General features: G+C 43.7%; 1 protein-coding gene and 1 pseudogene across 11 annotated transcripts in view; both read left to right on the top strand.

Moving 5' to 3' along the window:
• The first annotated feature begins 534 nt into the window (after nt 1-534).
• On the top strand, nt 535-678 carry LOC144507422 (U2 spliceosomal RNA; annotated as a pseudogene).
• Nucleotides 679-1,281: 603 nt separating this feature from the next.
• The window catches only part of mipol1 (mirror-image polydactyly 1), a 381,908-nt gene continuing 365,680 nt past the window's right edge, over nt 1,282-17,509 (top strand). For 4 of the 11 annotated variants that reach the window (XM_078233773.1, XM_078233776.1, XM_078233766.1 and 1 more), the window contains exon 1: nt 1,331-1,475. The gene's annotated coding sequence lies outside the window, so the exon portion shown is untranslated. Of the gene's footprint in view, nt 1,476-1,501; nt 1,513-17,509 lie in introns of those variants that run through there. The other 7 variants (XM_078233774.1, XM_078233767.1, XM_078233765.1 and 4 more) reach the window with 6 other exon arrangements.

Raw genomic sequence — 17,509 nt, 5'->3', positions numbered from 1 at the left:
CTCAGGGAACCATCCGACAGGATCCGCCATCTCCTTTTCTCTCAGGGCCTCAAGGACGTTACGTGCTGACTACTGCTCGATTGCCATATGGTCAAAGGTGCGTTTGCAGAAAAATTTATCCACGAAGGACAGGTGCTGCGGTACGGTCCAACTACTTGGAGCATTCCGCGGCAGTGTGGCCAGACCCATCCTCCGCAACACTTGGGACAGGTAGAACCTCAAAAAGTAGTGGCACTTGCTGCTAGTGTACCAAGGATCTACACACAGCTTCAGCCGCACACAAAGGTGGCCATCAGGATGAGGGCGGCATTGGGAACGTTTTTCCCTCCGTTCTCTGGAGATTTGTGCATTGCTTCCCTCCAGACATGATCCATCTTTGATCTCCAGATAAATTTGAAGATGGCCTGGGTCACCATTTTGCTTTTGCATTTCCCACTCTACCCATGATATTGTGGGATAAAAGGGGTACTAGCAAAATGTTAACCTGTCCTTACCCTTGTTAGAAATGCTAACTGACACAAACACTCGTCATGCCTTGCTTCTTGGCCTTTTGGCTAAGATCAAGTGTAGTATTGACATGCTGTACTTGGCTGAAGTCATAAGGTTACTTTATGGCTTCATTTGAAGCAATTTTTAAAAATGGCATCTAGGCCTCTTGGCAAATGAGGTCAAGCCTTGGAGGAGGCGCAATGCCTACTCCAATCAGCTTGGATCATGAAGATCAAGACCAATACAGCACGCGAGAGCCCTGTCTTGTCAGCTTGGATCCGGAATGTCACACTTGATGAGACTCTGAATTGGACTTTGATTGAATTGAATTGGATATATGAACAAAAAAACTCGTCACGTTAACTCCGTTTCTCTCCCCACAGATGCTGCCGGACCGGCTGAGTCTTATTTCAGATTTCCAGCACCCGCAGTATTTTGTTTTGATATGATTATGCTAACTAACCTGTGTTTCATGCACCCCCTGCCCCTCCAGAGTGTTTAATCTACAGCTTGTTTCCAAGCACTTGCGGCCTTTTGCAGCAAGGTGACGCTGTGCGTCCTGAAGGTAGTCGTTTTCGCCGAGAAATCAAATCCTGAGCTGGCATTGCGACGGGGGACTGAGAGCAAGACAATAAATAATCATCATCAGGTGAGCCCTGCCATTTATCATCGCTTTCAGGCAGTCGATAGAGAAGCTGCATTGATTTGCGATGCCGACTTTGACAAGGAGCAGCGGCAGCTGACTACCTAAAATCAGTCCACGGTGATTCCAGAGAGGCGGCAGGTGACGGTGCCCGTGACCCGGAAGCGCTGCGCGACGCCGCTCGAGCTGCGTTTGAATGTCGGTCGGTTGGAGAAGGTTGGCTGGAAGCGCGAGCGAGTCCGGGCTGAGGTAATGAGCTGGAAGCAGCTGGAGCGCTGCTAAGGTAATGAGTTGTAGTCCACAGCGTCGGGCATAAGCATTAAAGCTTCCGGTTCTGCGAAAAGTAAGTCGATGAGCGAGCGAGTGAGTGAGCTTGTGGTGTTAGTTTGGGAGGGCGAGGGGAAGAATTTTGTGTTATGACTATCTGGTTTTACCTCTGTCTCTAACGTCAGGCTAGTTATTAATCCCATGTCATTGGTAACGTCAAAGATAAAGGAAAGCATGATTTACTAAATAAACTGTAATATCGGATAACATCCTGGTCGCTACAGCAAACTTAAACACAGTTTATAGGGACAATAGATATAATTATCTCGTCTATTGCAAATTGCAATTAATTTATCGGAGGTGGGCTGGACGGAATATGTCTAATCCTAATTGATTTCATGCATTGTTAAAAATAAATAACAACGAATACTGTTATAGATTGTGGTGTAAGGTTGTTTGGTGCCTCGCTAAACGATCTGGAGTTTTGTATGGTTCATAAACCATTTATTGAGACCGATGATAATATGCATTCTCCAAATTAAAAATCTAGAATGGATGTTGGCTCCTCCAAACTCTACTACACTATCATGTGATTGTACATGGGCAGTACTGTTCTCCAGTCCCACATTAACTGTTGCTCTGCCCAAACACCTTTATACGACAGCTTCTCCAAGACCTAACCTAAATATATGTGCAATGTCTTTTTCCATGACATCCGTTCTCCCTCCTCCCAAGTTTGTGATTTGATAAATTCAGATTGACTGGAGGCTTGACAATTCTTCCAGATCACATTTGGAGCAATGGTAGTCTCAGTTACTTTGGGTTGATGTTGGTTTGGTGTTGAAATTGTACTACTGTGTGTTTCTGGCACTTGATTGTCTCCATTTGATTTGGCTTTTGCGTTACACTTTATCAATATGTTTTGATGGGAGATCATTGGTTTGTCCCGTTCCTTCTGAAAGGGATGTTCATTGCTACAGTGGGCTCATATTTTCTTTTTCCATGTGGTCAATCATGTTCTTATTGGACGTTGACATTTCAAAAATGAAAACTCCATTTCCCCTTCCACTCCATTTCCCCTTCCACAAGTTTAACCAAATATTTGTTTACTCTTATTTTCCCATCCTTTTACAAGCTGTTATGGAGAGGAGAGAGGCATACTGAACTTTTTTATCCCCTCCAAATAAGCAAAAATATTGGAATCTGAAGCAAGAATGGAGGTTGCTGGAGAAACTCAGCAGGTCTGGCAGCATCTGTATGAAGAGAAAGCAGAGTTAACATTTTGACTCCTTTTGGCTCTTGTGCAGAAGAGAAGGAAATTTGGCATGTCAGCTGTGACTCTCTCCAACTTTTACAGATGCACCATAGAAAGCATTCCTTCTGATTGTATCACAGCTTGGTATGGCTCCTGCTCTGCCCAAGACCGCAAGGAACTACAAAAGGTTGTGAATGTAGCCCAATCCATCATGCAAATCAGCCTCCCATCCATTGAGTCTGTCTACACTTCCCGATGTCTCGGCAAAGCAGCCAGCATAATTAAGGATCCCACGCACCCCGGACATTCTCTCTTGATTTGATAAGGTTCACCATGGTAGGCTTCTGCAGAAAATGCAGATGTATGGGATTGGGGGTGATCTAGGAAATTGGATCAGGAATTGGCTAGCGGATAGGAAACAGAGGGTGGTGGTTGATAGTAAATATTCATCATGGAGTGCGGTTACAAGTGGTGTACCTCAGGGATCTGTTTTGGGGCCACTGCTGTTTGTAATATTTATTAATGATCTGGATGAGGGTATAGTTGGGTGGATTAGCAAATTTGCTGATGACACCAAAGTCGGTGGTGTGGTAGACAGTGAGGAAGGGTGTCGTAGTTTGCAGGAAGACTTAGACAGGTTGCAAAGTTGGGCCGAGAGGTGGCGGATGGAGTTTAATGCGGAGAAGTGTGAGGTAATTCACTTTGGTAGGAATAACAGATGTGTTGAGTATAGGGCTAACGGGAGGACTTTGAATAGTGTGGAGGAGCAGAGGGATCTAGGTGTATGTGTGCATAGATCCCTGAAAGTTGGGAATCAAGTAGATAAGGTTGTTAAGAAGGCATATGGTGTCTTGGCGTTTATTGGTAGGGGGATTGAATTTAGGAGTCGTAGCGTTATGTTGCAACTGTACACAACTCTGGTGCGGCCGCACTTGGAGTACTGTGTGCAGTTCTGGTCCCCACATTACAGGAAGGATGTGGAGGCTTTGGAGAGGGTGCAGAGGAGGTTTACCAGGATGTTGCCTGGTATGGAGGGGAGATCCTATGAGGAGAGGCTGAGGGATTTGGGATTGTTTTCGCTGGAAAGGCGGCGGCTAAGAGGGGATCTTATTGAAACATATAAGATGATTAGAGGTTTAGATAGGGTGGATAGTGATAGCCTTTTTCCTCTGATGGAGAAATCCAGCACGAGGGGGCATGGCTTTAAATTGAGGGGGGGTAGTTATAGAACCGATGTCAGGGGTAGGTTCTTTACCCAGAGGGTGGTGAGGGATTGGAATGCCCTGCCAGCATCAGTAGTAAATGCGCCTAGTTTGGGGGCGTTTAAGAGATCCGTAGATAGGTTCATGGACGAAAAGAAATTGGTTTAGGTTGGAGGGTCACAGTTTTTTTTTTAACTGGTCGGTGCAACATCGTGGGCCGAAGGGCCTGTTCTGCGCTGTAATGTTCTATGTTCTATGTTCTATGTTCCATTGGGAAAAAGATACAAAAGTCTGAGGTCACGTACCAACTGACTCAAGAACAGCTTCTTCCCTGCTGCTGTCAGACTTTTGAATGGACTTAACTTGTATTAAGTTGACCTTTCTCTACACCCTAGCTATGACTGTAACATTCTGAACTCGCTCGTTTCCTTCTCTATGAACAGTATGTTTTGTCTGTAATAGTGCCCAAGAAACAATACTTTTCACTATGTTAATACATGTGACAATAATAAATCAAATCAGAGGTGGGACGTATGTGTATGGGATATTTTCTTTAAAGTGAGGTGGTCTCTGCATTAGGGAGACTATATGTAAACTTGCTGACCACTTTGCAGAACACCTTTGCTAAGTTTGCAAGTATGACCCCCAACCTGCTTTCCATTTTAACTGATCATCGTCTCTTATGTCTGTCCTTGGCCTGATGCAATGCTCCAGTGAAGCCCGGTGCAAACTGGATGAGCAGCATCTCATCTTCTGGCTGGGCACGTTGCAGCCCTTGGGACTCAATGTTGAGTCTGGCATCTTTAGATTGTGACCTTTCTCCTTCATCTTAAACCACTTTTTTCAAATATCCCACACATATATTGCCTAAATGCAACCACCTCGTGTCCCATACCAGGCCATCTATCTGTCTTTTGTTCTTAAAGTTGCTACTTTTTGTTGCAATCCCTCCCAGCAACACTTTAATATCTATTCTCCCTCCATTTCTGATGAAGAGCCAGAAGGACTCAAAACATTGAGTTTTTCCAGCATCCTCTGTTCTTGTTACATTATCCTCTTGGTGTCTGTAAGCAGAGGTGTTTTGAATTTTTAAAAAGTAGGTTGTAGCGTATATCCCCAAGCCATCAGTTTGTGTGATTCAATTTTACAGGTAGCATGCTGAAAATTGTCTGTGATTAACTCAGATGGTTACTTTATTTTACATTCAAACCCAGCGGTGGGATAAGGGGGGATCATTGGCAACCTCGCACAGACAAGTGCAGGTATAGTAAGGGGGTTGTAGGAAAAAGGAAGTTTTTATAACTGTCGATAACAATAGTAAAATTATCACAGAAATTCATGTAATTGCCAAAGTCTAGAAAGTCAAAATCCAGTGGGTGTTCCCTCTTTGGCAGAATTCAGCCCAGGTGAGTTTCTGGTTGAGACAGTAACACAAGTATCCTTAAACTGAAGGACAATCCTGTATGATGGGATTTCTGTGCTTGGACTGCATGGCATGTGATAATCAGAGACTTTTAAAATCAAACAGGTTTCAAGGAGTTGAGACTCGGTGACCAGATATGATCCCTTTAGGTCTGTTTGATTAGTTGATAATTCAACAGACTTAGGCTTTCTCAGTTCTCAAACGAATATAGAGATTTCAATGTTTGCTTGAGTCATGTGACCTTTCCAATTATTTTTAAAGGGATGTTTACCTGTTGTATGGGACTGGCTTTGGTTTCGGAACTGATAATGTCCTAGTCATTAGCTTTTGAAAGAGTTACAATCCATGTTGAGGTTCTTGGGTCAGAGTGTCCTTATCTGCACAGACTGTCTGACTCTGCTGGAGTGATAAACTTATCAAGATGCAAATAAGAATTCAGTGTCTCCTTAATGGACCTTTTGAATTGGACATGGATAGTCTCAGGGATGAAATGGGCCTGTTAACAGGTTTGTAGGATAACAACTACAACTTCAGTCTTTCTCTTCCTACCACCTCCTCTAACCAAAAAAACGTCATGGTGAGGATTACAAGCAAGGGAAAGGTGAGTTGAGATTATTTTATCCTTTCATCTGTATAAGGGCAGTATGGCAGTTAGGGCAGTGGTATGCTCCTCCTGCCAGATGTGAATGTGAGAAATTAGGGAGCAATCTAGTCTCTCTGACAGCTTTGTCTGCAAGAAGTGTGTCCAGCTGCAGTTCCTCACAGATCGCATTGTTTGGTTGGAGTGGTAGATGGACGCATTGTGGGGTATACAGGGGGCAGAGAGTGTGATAGACACTAGTTACGGGGAAATTATCACCACAGGTTCAGTCAGATAGCTGGCAGGCAGGTAGTGCAAGAGTCTCCTGTTATTCCCCTTTCAAACAGGTATACCGTTTTGGATACTGTTGAGGGGAGTAGCCTCTCAGGGGAAAATACCAGCAGCAGCCAGGCCTGTGGCACCACACCTGGTTCTGCTGTAGAGCAGGATCAAGCAAAGACCAAATGACTAGTAGTAATAGGGGATTCACTAGCTGGAGGCACAGATGCGCATTTCTGTGGCCGTGATTGAGACTCCAGGATGCTGTGTTGCTTTCTGGTGCCAGGGTCAAGGAAGTCTCTGAGCAGTTGCAGGACATTCTTAAGGGGGAGGGTGAGCAGCCAGAGGTCGTTGTACACGCTGGTACAAATGACATAGGTAGGAAAAGGGATGAGGTCCTGAAGTGTGAATATAGAGAGTTAGGCAGAACACTAAAGTGCAGGACCTCAGAGGTAGTAATTTCTGGACTACTGCCGGTGTCATGTGCTAGTGAGAGTCGGAATAGGAAGATTTGGCAGATGAATGCGTGGCTTGAGAACTGGTGGAGGGGGCATGGATTTAGATTTGTGGATCATTGGGATCTCTTCTGGGGAAGGGGTGACCTGTTCAAGAGAGACGGGTTACACCTGAACTAGAGAGGGATTAATATCTTGGCGGGGAGATTTGCTTGAACCACTTTGTTTAAACTAGTTTGGCAGAGGGGTGGGACAGAAAGCAGTAGGGATACAGAAGGGAAGGTTGAAGACAACACGGAAGTTAAAGAGAGCACATGAAATAGTAAACGCAGTGTCAGTAATCCTAGTACGAGACATATTTTTAAAATTTATTTATGGGACATGGACGTCGCTGGTTGGCCAACATTTATTGCCCATCCCTGGTTGCCCTTGGAGTATGAGTTTTAACAACACCAGGTTAAAGTCCAACAGGTTTATTTGGTAGCAAATGCCGTTAGCTTTTGGAGCGCTGCTCCTTCGTCAGATGGAGTGGAGTGGATATCTGCTCTCAAACAGGGCATACAGAGACACAAAATCAAGTTACAGAATACTGATTAGAATGCGAATCTCTACAGCCAACCAGGTCTTAAAGATACAGACAGTGTGAGTGGAGGGAGCATTAAGCACAGGTTAAAGAGATGTGTATTGTCTCCAGACAGGACAGCCAGTGAGATTCTGCAAGTCCAGGAGGCAAGCTATGGGGGTTACTGATAGTGTGACATGAACCCAAGATCCTGGTTTAGGCCGTCCTCATGTGTGCGGAACTTGGCTATCAGTTTCTGCTCAGCGACTCTGTGCTGTCATGTGTCGTGAAGGCCGCCTTGGAGAACGCTTACCCGAAGATCAGAGGCTGAATGCCCGTGACCGCTGAAGTGCTCCCCCACAGGAAGAGAACAGTCTTGCCTGATGATTGTCGAGCGGTGTTCATTCATCCGTTGTCGTAGCATCTGCATGGTTTCCCCAATGTACCATGCTTCAGGACATCCTTTCCTGCAGCGTATCAGGTAGACAACGTTGGCCGAGTTGCAAGAGTAGGTACTATGTACCTGGTAGATGGTGTTCTCACGTGAGATGATGGCATTCGTGTCGATGATCCGGCACATCTTGCAGAAGTTGCTGTGGCAGGGTTGTGTGGTGTCGTGGTCACTGTTCTCCTGAAGGCTGGGTAGTTTGCTGCGGACAATGGTCTGTTTGAGGTTGTGCGGTTGTTTGAAGGCAAGCAGTGAGGGTGTGGGGATGGCCTTGGCGAGATGTTCGTCTTCATCAATGACATGTTGAAGGCTCCGGAGGAGATGCCGTAACTTCTCTGCTCCGGGGAAGTACTGGACGACGAAGGGTACTCTGTCCACCGTGTCCCGTGTTTGTCTTCTGAGGAGGTCGGTGCGGTTTTTCGCTGTGGCGCGTCGGAACTGTCAATCAATGAGTCGAGCGCCATATCCTGTTCTTATGAGGGCATCTTTCAGCGTCTGGAGGTGTCTGTTGCGATCCTCCTCATCCGAGCAGATCGTGTGTATATGGAGGGCTTGTCCGTAGGGGATGGCTTCTTTAATGTATTTAGGGTGGAAGCTGGAGAAGTGGAGCATCGTGAGCTTGCGGTACAGTGAGGTGCTGAGGTGACCGTCCTTAATGGAGATGCGTGTGTCCAAGAATACAACGGATTCCGGAGAGTAGTCCATGGTGAGTCTGATGGTGGGATGGAACTTGTTGATGTCATCATATAGTTGTTTCAGTGATTGTTCACCATGAGCCCAAAAGAAGAAAATGTCATCGATGTATCTAGTGTATAGCATCGGTTGAAGGTCCTGTGCAGTGAAGAAGTCTTGTTCGAACCTGTGCATGAAGGTATTGAGGTGCGAATTTGGTCCCCATGGCTGTTCCGTGTGTCTGGATGAAGAACTGGTTGTTGAAGGTGAAGACATTGTGGTCCAGGATGAAGTGGATGAGTTGTAAAATTGCATCTGGAAACTGGCTGTTGTCGGCGTTGAGTACTGAGGCCGTTGCAGCAATGCCATCATTGTGGGGGATGCTGGTGTAGAGTGCCGAGACATCCATTGTGACGAGGAGTGCTCCTGATTCAACTGCTCCATGTGCGTTGAGATTCTGTAGGAAGTCCGTAGTGTCACGACAAAAGCTGGGGGTTCTTTGTACAATGGGTTTCAGGATGCCCTCGACATAGCCGGAGAGGTTCTCGCACAGGGTCCCATTGCCCGATACGATGGGACGGTCGGGTGTGTTTGCCTTGTGGATCTTCGGGAGGCAGTAGAGATCTCCAACACAGGGAGTATGCGGGATGACAGGAACCACATTGCAGTGGCTCTGGAGTCACGTTGACCAGACCAGGGAAGGACAGCAAATTTCCTTCCCTAAAGGACATTAGTGAACCAGATGGGTTTTTCTGACAATTGGCAAGGATTTCATGGTCATCAGAAGATTTTTAATTCCAGATATTTTAGACAAAAGCAGGGCAGAAAGCAAGGGAAGTCCAGATTACGCTGCATTTATTTTGATGCAAGATGTCTGACGGGCAAGACAGATGAACTCAGGGCATGGATGGGTACGTGGGACTGGGATATTATAGCAATTACTGAAACATGGCTAAGGGAGGGACAGGATTGGCAGCTCAATGTTCCAGGGTACAGATGCTATAAGAAAGATAGAACAGGAGGTGAGAGGGATTTGCACTTTTTATTAGGGAAAACCTCACGGCAGTACTGAGAGGGTTCGCCCACTGAGTCTATATAGGTAGAACTGAGAAATAAGGGGGACATCACTTTGATAGGGTGTACCATAGGCCCCCAAATAGTCAGCGGGAAATTGAGGAGCAAATATGTAAGGAGATTACAGATGGCTCCAAGAATAGTAGGGAATTTTAACTTTCCCAACATTGACTGGGACAGCCATAGTATTAGAGGCTTGGATGGAGAGAAATTTGTTGAGTGTATTCAGAAGGAATGTCTCATTCAGTATGTGGATGGCCTGAATAGAGAGAGGGCAAAACTTGACCTCCCCTAGGGAAATAAGGAAGGGCAGGTGAAAGAAGTATCAGTGAGAGCACAGTTTGGAACCAGTGATCATAATTCAATTAGTTTTAAGATAGCTATGGAGAATGATAGGTCTGGCCCAAAAGTTAAAATTCTAAATTGGAGCAAGGCCAATTTTGATGGTATTAGACAGGAACTTTCAAAAGTTGATGGGGGAGTCTGTTGGCAGGCAAAGGGACAGCTGGTGAGTGTGAGGCTTTCAAAAATGTGTTAACCAGGGTTCAGGGTAAGCACATTTCTCTTAGAATGAAGGGCAAGGCTGGTAGAAGTAGGGAACCCTGGATGACTCGGGGATATTGAGGCCCTGGTCAAGAAGGAGAAGGAGGGACTTGGCATGCATAGGCAGCTGGGATCAAGTAGATCCCTTGAAGAGTATAGAGGGTGCAGGAGTAGAGTTGAGAGAGAAATCAGGAGGGTCAAAAGGGACAAGATTGCTTTGGCAGATAAGGCAAAAAAGAATCTCGAGAGCTTCTACAAATACATTAAGGCCAAAAGAGTAACAAGGGAGAGAATAGGGCCTCTTGACGGTCAACAAGGTCATCTATGTGCGGATCCACAGGAGATGGGTGAGATCTTAAATGAATGTTTCTCATCAGTATTTGCTGTTGAGAATGGCATGAATACTAGGGAACTTGGGGAAATAAATAGTGATATCTTGAGTGTACATATTACAGAGGAGGTGCTGGAAGTCTTAAAGCGCATCAAGGTAGCTAAATCCCCAGGACCTGATGAAGTGTATGTGGGAGAAAATTGCGGGTCCCCTCGCAGACATTCAATCATTGACAGCCACAGGTGAGGTGCCTGAAGATTGGAGGGTGGCAAATGTTGTGCCTTTGTTAAAAAAGAGTTGCAGGAAAAAGCCTGGGAACTACAGCCCGGTGAGCCTCACATCTGTAGTGGGTAAGTTGTTAGGTATTCTGAGGCAGGATCTACAGGCATTTAGAGATGCAAGGACTGATTAGGGACATTAAGCACGGCTTTGTGAGTGGAAAATCATGTCTCTCAAATTTAATTGAGTTTTTTGAAGGGGTAACCAAGTAGGTAGATGAGGGCAGTGCAATCGACGTTGTCTACATGGACTTTAGCAAGACATTTGACAAGGTACCGCATGGTAGGTTATTGCATAAGGTTAAATCTCAGGGGATTAGGGGTGAGATAGCTAAAGGGATACAAAATTAGCTTGATGACAGAAGACAGAGGTTGTAGAGGGTTGTTCTTCAAACTGGAGGCTTGTGACCAGTGGTCTGCCTCAGGGATCGGTGCTGGGTCCACTGTTATTTGTCATTTATATTAATGATTTGGATGAGAATTTGGGAGGCCTGGTTAGTAAGTTTGCAGATGACACCAAGATTGGTGGCATAGTGGACAGTGAAGAAAGTTCTCTGGGGTTGCAGCGGGATCTTGATCAAATTGGGCTAGTGGGCTGATGAATGGCAGATGGAGTTGAATTTAGATAAATGCGAGGTGATGCATTTTGGTAGATCGAACCAGGGCAGGACTTGCTCAGTTAATGGTAGGATGTTTTGGAGAATTATAGAACAAAGAGATCTAGGGGTACAGGTGGACAGGGTGGTGAAGAAGGCATTCGGCATGCTTGGTTTCATTGGGCAGAACATTTGAATACAGGAGTTGGAATGCCTTGTTGAAGTTGTACAAGACATTGATAAGGCCACACTTGGAATACTGTGTACAGTTCTAATCACACTCTTATGGAAAAGATATTATTAAACTAGAAAAAGTGCAGAAAAGATTTACTAGGATGCTACCAGGATGGTTTGAGTTATAAAGAGGCTGGATAGACTGGGATTTTTTTTTTCTGGAATGTAGGAGACTTGGGGGTGATCTTACAGAGGTCTATAAAATAATGAAGGGCATAGATTAGCTAGATAGTCAATATCTTTTCCTAAAGCGGAGTCTAAAACTAGAGGGCATAGGTTTAAGGGGAGTGTGGAGAGATACAAAAGGGTCCAGAGGGTGGTGAGTGTCTGGAACAAGCTGCCAGAGGTAGTGGTAGAGGCGGGTACAATTCTTTTTTTTAAGAAGCATTTAAACAGTTACAATGGGTAAGATATGTATAGAGGGATATGGGCCAAACACAGGCAATTGGGACTGACAAGCTTAGTGGTTCTAAAAAAAAAAGGGCAGCATCGACAAGTTGGACCGAAGGGTCTGTTTCCATGTTGTAAACCTCTATGACTTTATAACAAGTTTTGTCTGCGAGTCCCCTGGTTTTGTGATTATAATGTCCTCATATTTGGGTGTGAGATTTCCACAATGATGGGAGGAGCGTTCTTTTAATCTTGGTGTAAGCTTTGAGAACAAAAGGCCAATCCTGTGGTCATATAACTTGTATAAGCCATCTTGTTAGGTTCTGTTTAAAAACAGCAAACAAAAAACTTCTGATGTACGCAGTTTGGATTTCTTTCATATTGACGTAACAAGGGTTATGAATCTTTTCATTCAGCTTAGCAACTCTTCTGGTGAGTTCAGTTGTCTTTATTTCAAAGTTACTTGTGATATCCGTAAACAAGCTTAACAACTTGGGCATTTGGTTCCTTTCTTCCATGGTCACTGACTACTCCTGAGACTTGTTCAATTACGTACTCTCTTTGCATTTGATCTTGAAGGGCAATTAGCTAGCTCTTTCAACTGTGTTTTTTTTTGTTGACTTCTTGCCTACGCATGCTGAACTTCTGATTGAGTTCTTCCAACTCAGCTTTGACGCAAACATTTTCTGATACAGCAGTTTTTTTTCAAGGTTTGTTTCTTTTAGGTTACCGCAGATAACTTTCCTTCATTCACAGTCATCTCCTTGTTCCAAAGTGCCACCTGTGTTGGTGTTTCAAAAAAGTCTATTTTTATGTCTTCCAGCTGCTTCTTGGCCTCTTTTACTTCTACAATAAACTGTTCAGCTCATGCACTTCATTGCTCTGACATGTCATGTAACTATCTTGTGGTTTTGTTTGGGGATTGTCTGTCTCGGCCCAGGGTCTCCTGTCTCCCAGTGCTTTATTGGAGGTGTCCTACACATTTAGGTCTTTTCACAACTTGGAGTTTAAAATATTTGTCGAAGGCTTTTAATACCTCGCCAACTGTAGCTGAGAATTCATGTACCCATTGTTTTAGGATTTCTTAATCCGCAAATGCACCAAACAAGTCTTTTTTTAAAAAAGTATTAACTTGGGATTCTCCTGATTTCTTGCTTAATCCTGATGTGCTTCTGTGATCCAAAAATATTCTGCTCAAGGCACCCAGTTATATTCCTCTTTGCATGTCTCTCTTTGCCCTTGTCTTAGCTTAAATTGGTCCAGTTGTTTTAATTTACCATCCATAGCCATTTTCATTAGAGTACCTCTAAATTCTTTTCTTCAAAGTGGCACCACAGCTGCCACAATTTTTATGTACCGCACAAGTGGCTGTTTATCTCCAGTTCAAATAAGTTAGTACCATAAGTCCTGAATAAATTCTGTGTAGTCATCGTACAGCAATATTAATTAGCCTTATTACACTATGTAGTATAATGGTGTTCGGGCTGAATTAATTTGGGCATGTAGAGCAGTACCACCCACAGTATGATGTGGAGAGTCACACATTGGACTGTATGTAGTGGAGTCTGGAAGGAGCCAACTGCACAATCTTACAACAGAATGGGAGTGAAGGATGGATCCTGAAAGCATGAAAAACTAAAGAAATTGAAGCCTGACTTGAAAGAAGTGCACTTAAATTGAAGACACAGTTAGCCTAAAATTGCAGACGTGGAAGCTGAAGAATTTCACCAGGGCATGTGAAGATACTTTGCCAGAGCTGATCAAGCGGAGAGTTTTTCATGGTTTTAGGATCCATCCTTTATTGCCAATATGTTGGAAGATTGTTTGATATCTTGGAGTTCCGGAGGCTTGCAACGTTGAACTGTTTATTGGTAACCCATAACCGTATACATCTCAAAGATAAGCGCTGTATGGGTGCAGTCGCCATATTGGCCCCTTCCAGACTCCGCTACAGAGTCCAATATCATGTGATTCTCTACATCATTATATTGTGGGTCGTACTTGAAGATGGAGATAAACAGCCACTTATGTGGTACATACAAATTTGGAGCAGGAGTAAGCCACTCAGCTCTTTGAGCCTGCTCTGCCATTCATGAAGGTCATGGATGATCTGATTGTAACATCAACCCCATATTCCTGCTTGCCCCCAATAATCTTTCACCCCCTTGTAATCAAGAATATATCTATCTTTGCCTTTAAAACATTCAAAGACTCTTTTCCCTCTGAGGAAGAGTTCCAAAGACTCACGACTCTCCAAAGTAATTCTCCTCATCTCTATCTTAAATGAGCAACCCTCTATTTTTAAAACAGTGACCCTTAGTTTTAGATTTTTCCACAAGAGAAAACATACACTCCACATCCACACTGTCAAGATCAATTAGGATCTTTTATGTTTAAATCAACTCCCCTCTTCCAAACTCATAGAATCGCTACAGTACAGAAGGAGGGCATTTGGCCCATCAAGTCTGTACTGACCACAATCCCACCCAGGGCCTATTCCCGTAACCCCACACATTTACCCTGCTAATCTCCCTGACATAGGGTCAATTTAGCATGGCCAATTAACCTAACCTGCACATCTTTGGACTGTGGGAGGAAACCAGAGCACCTGGAGGAAACCCACGCAGACATGGGGAGAATGTGCAAACTCCACACAGACAGTGACCTGAGGCCGGAATTAAACCTGAGACCCTGGCGCTGTGAGGCAGCAGTGCTAACCACCGTGCCACCCAATAAATGCAAACCTAACCTTCCAAATTTCCTTAAGGCAACCCATCCATTCCAACTATTAATCTAATCGGGGTGGCACAATGGTTAGCACTGCTGCCTCACAGCACCAGAGACCCAAGGTAACTGTGTCGAGTTTGCATGTTCTCCCCTGTGTCTGCGTGGGTTTCCTCCGGGTGCTTTGGTTTCTTCCCAGAGTCCAAAGATGTGCAGGTTCGGTGGATTGTCCATGCTAAATTGCCCCTTAGTGTTGGGGATAATCAGTGTAAATACATGGGGTTATAGGGATAGGGCCTGGGTGGGATTGTGGTTGGTGCAGGCTCAGTGGGCTGAATGTCCTCCTTCTGCACATAGGGATGCTATGATTCTAAACCTTCTCTGAACTACTTCCAATGCATTTACAATTCCTTCCTTAAATAACAAGGCCAATACTGTACACAGTACTCCAGATGTGATCTCACTAGTGCCTTGTACAACTGAAGCATAACCTCCCTACTTTTGTAATCAATTCTCCTCCTCATAAACTACTAGCTCTCCCAATTACTTGCTGTCCCTACGTACTTGGCTTTTGTGATTCATGCACTAGGACACCCAGATCTCTCTCCACTTTAGAGCTCTGCAGTCTCTCATCATGTAGGTGATTTTTCACATTTTGACATTTTCCCACATTATACTTCATTTGCCAAATATTTGTCCACCCACTTAACCAATCTATGTTCCTTTGTAGCCTCCTTATGTTCTCTTCACAATTTAATATCCTCCTTTGTGTCAGCAAATTTTGCAACCATTCCCATCCATTGACTCTGTCTACGTTGCCTGCTGTCTCGGCAAAGCACCCAGCATAATTAAGGACCCCACACACCCTGGACATTCTCTCTCCCACCACCTTCCATCAGGAAAAAGATACAAAAGTCTGAGGTCACATACCAACCAACTCAAGAACAGCTTCTTCCCTGCTGCTGTCAGACTTTTGAATGGACTTACCTTGCATTAAGTTGATCTTTCTCTACACCCTAGCTATGACTGTAACATTCTGCACTCGCTCATTTCCTTCTCTATGAATGGTATGTTTTGTCTGTATAGCGAGCAAGAAACAATACTTTTCACTATGTTAATACATGTGACAATAAATCAAATCAAATACCTTCCTTCTCTTTATCCAAGTCAATTGTATAAATTGTAAAATGTTGAGGCCCCAGCACTGATCCCGATGGCACACTCGTTAGATCTGGCCAATCTGACAAAGACCCATTTATGTCTGTTGTGTTTTCTGTTAGCTAGCCAATCTTCTATCGATGCCAGTGTGTTATCCTCTATACCAGGAGCTCTTAGTTTCCACAACAATCTTTAATGTGACACATTGAATACCTTCTGGAAATCTAAATACAGGACATCCACTGGTTCCCTTTTATCCACAGCACATGTGACTCCTTCAAAGAGCTCTGATAAATTGGTACATGATTTCCCTTTCACAAAACCATGTAGACTTGTTACCTTGAATTTTTCGAAGTGCTCTGCGATAACATCTTTAACATTATTATATTTACTTATTAGTACAACATTCAAACAGCCAAATGTATAAATGGGATCATGAATGGTTCAATGTCTTTTGTGGATTACTTTTGATTTAACAATCTTCAGATAACAGTTTAATTGACATAAAAGCAGAAAATACTGGATAAATTGAGTAAGTCAGGCAGCAACTGTGGAGAGAGAAATAGCTCATGTTTCTAGTCCATATGGCCCATCTACAGAACTGACAAGTTTGGTGTGTTGTATTCATTGAGTATGGTGTGTTAGGATTGTTATATGTAAGATTTTTGCAGAAATGTTCCAGTCATGGATAATAGGATTGCATTGCTTATGTTCCAGTGATTACTTTGGCTGAAAGTAACTTTTTGTACTTGAACTGCTGCATTGACTGTTATTACAGGTTTTGTTATCATATAATGTAATGTCTGTATGTGAAAAACTTTCTTAAGACAATAAATATTAAGGTATCTATCTTATTCTTGCATGAATACGACAGTAGAGAATTTGCAAGCTACTTCTGAGCAATTAGAATCATGTTAAATTTGAAAATACTATCCATTGTCTACTCAAGTGTCAGGGTGTGTGGTTCATCGGCAAAAGATGTAGTGGATAAGAAGCTTTACCATCAATATTAGTATCCATTATTAACTCAAAATGGATGAGGATTTAAAGTTTATTAGCAAAAGAAAATGGATAAAAAGCTCTATCCATAATTTTGAAATATGGGCTAAAATCAATCTGCTTATTAGTATAACCTATAGTCACAATTTTTTGAAAAACTATCTATTCATTGAGGCATCACCAAAGAGGGACAATCAATTTGTGGAGCCATTGTTCTTTTGTCTCTGAAACCTGGATTCAACACCAGCTGATGTTGAACTATTAAAAGTGCCATCTCTATCTAATTGTTATATTAACTGAAATTAGTTATTATACTATAGGCAAGCTGAAATAAGTTAGTGTGGTAAGAGGCCATTTTGCCAGTTGTGTCCATAACAGCTCTCCAGGAGAGAAACTCAGCAAGTTCCACTTCCCTGTCTTTTCCCCATAGTCGTGGAAATATTATCTGTTCTTGTGGTTGATGGGAAATGTTCATCTTGGAGTTCAGTTACTAAGTAGTGTACCGCAAGGATCTGTTTTGGGGCCACTGCTGTTTGTCATTTTTATAAATGACCTGGATGAGGGTGTAGAAGGATGGGTTAGTAAATTTGTGGATGACACCAAAGTCGGTGGAGTTGTGGACAGTGCGGAAGGATGTTGCAGGTTACAGAGGGACATAGATAAGCTGCAGAGCTGGGCTGAGAGGTGGCAAATGGAGTTTAATGCGGAAAAGTGTGAGGTGATTCACTTTGGAAGGAGTAACAGGAATACAGAGTACTGGGCTAATGGTAAGATACTTGGTAGTGTGGATGAGCAGAGAGATCTCGGTGTCCATGTGCATAGATCCCTGAAAGTTGGCACCCAGGTTGATAGGGTTGTTAAGAAGGTGTGTTAGCTTTTATTGGTAGAGGGATTGGGTTTCGGAGCC

The sequence above is a fragment of the Mustelus asterias genome, chromosome 18 (genome assembly GCF_964213995.1).
Source record: "Mustelus asterias chromosome 18, sMusAst1.hap1.1, whole genome shotgun sequence".
Lineage (NCBI taxonomy): Eukaryota > Metazoa > Chordata > Chondrichthyes > Carcharhiniformes > Triakidae > Mustelus > Mustelus asterias.
This window is presented reverse-complemented; position numbering and strand designations above follow the sequence as displayed.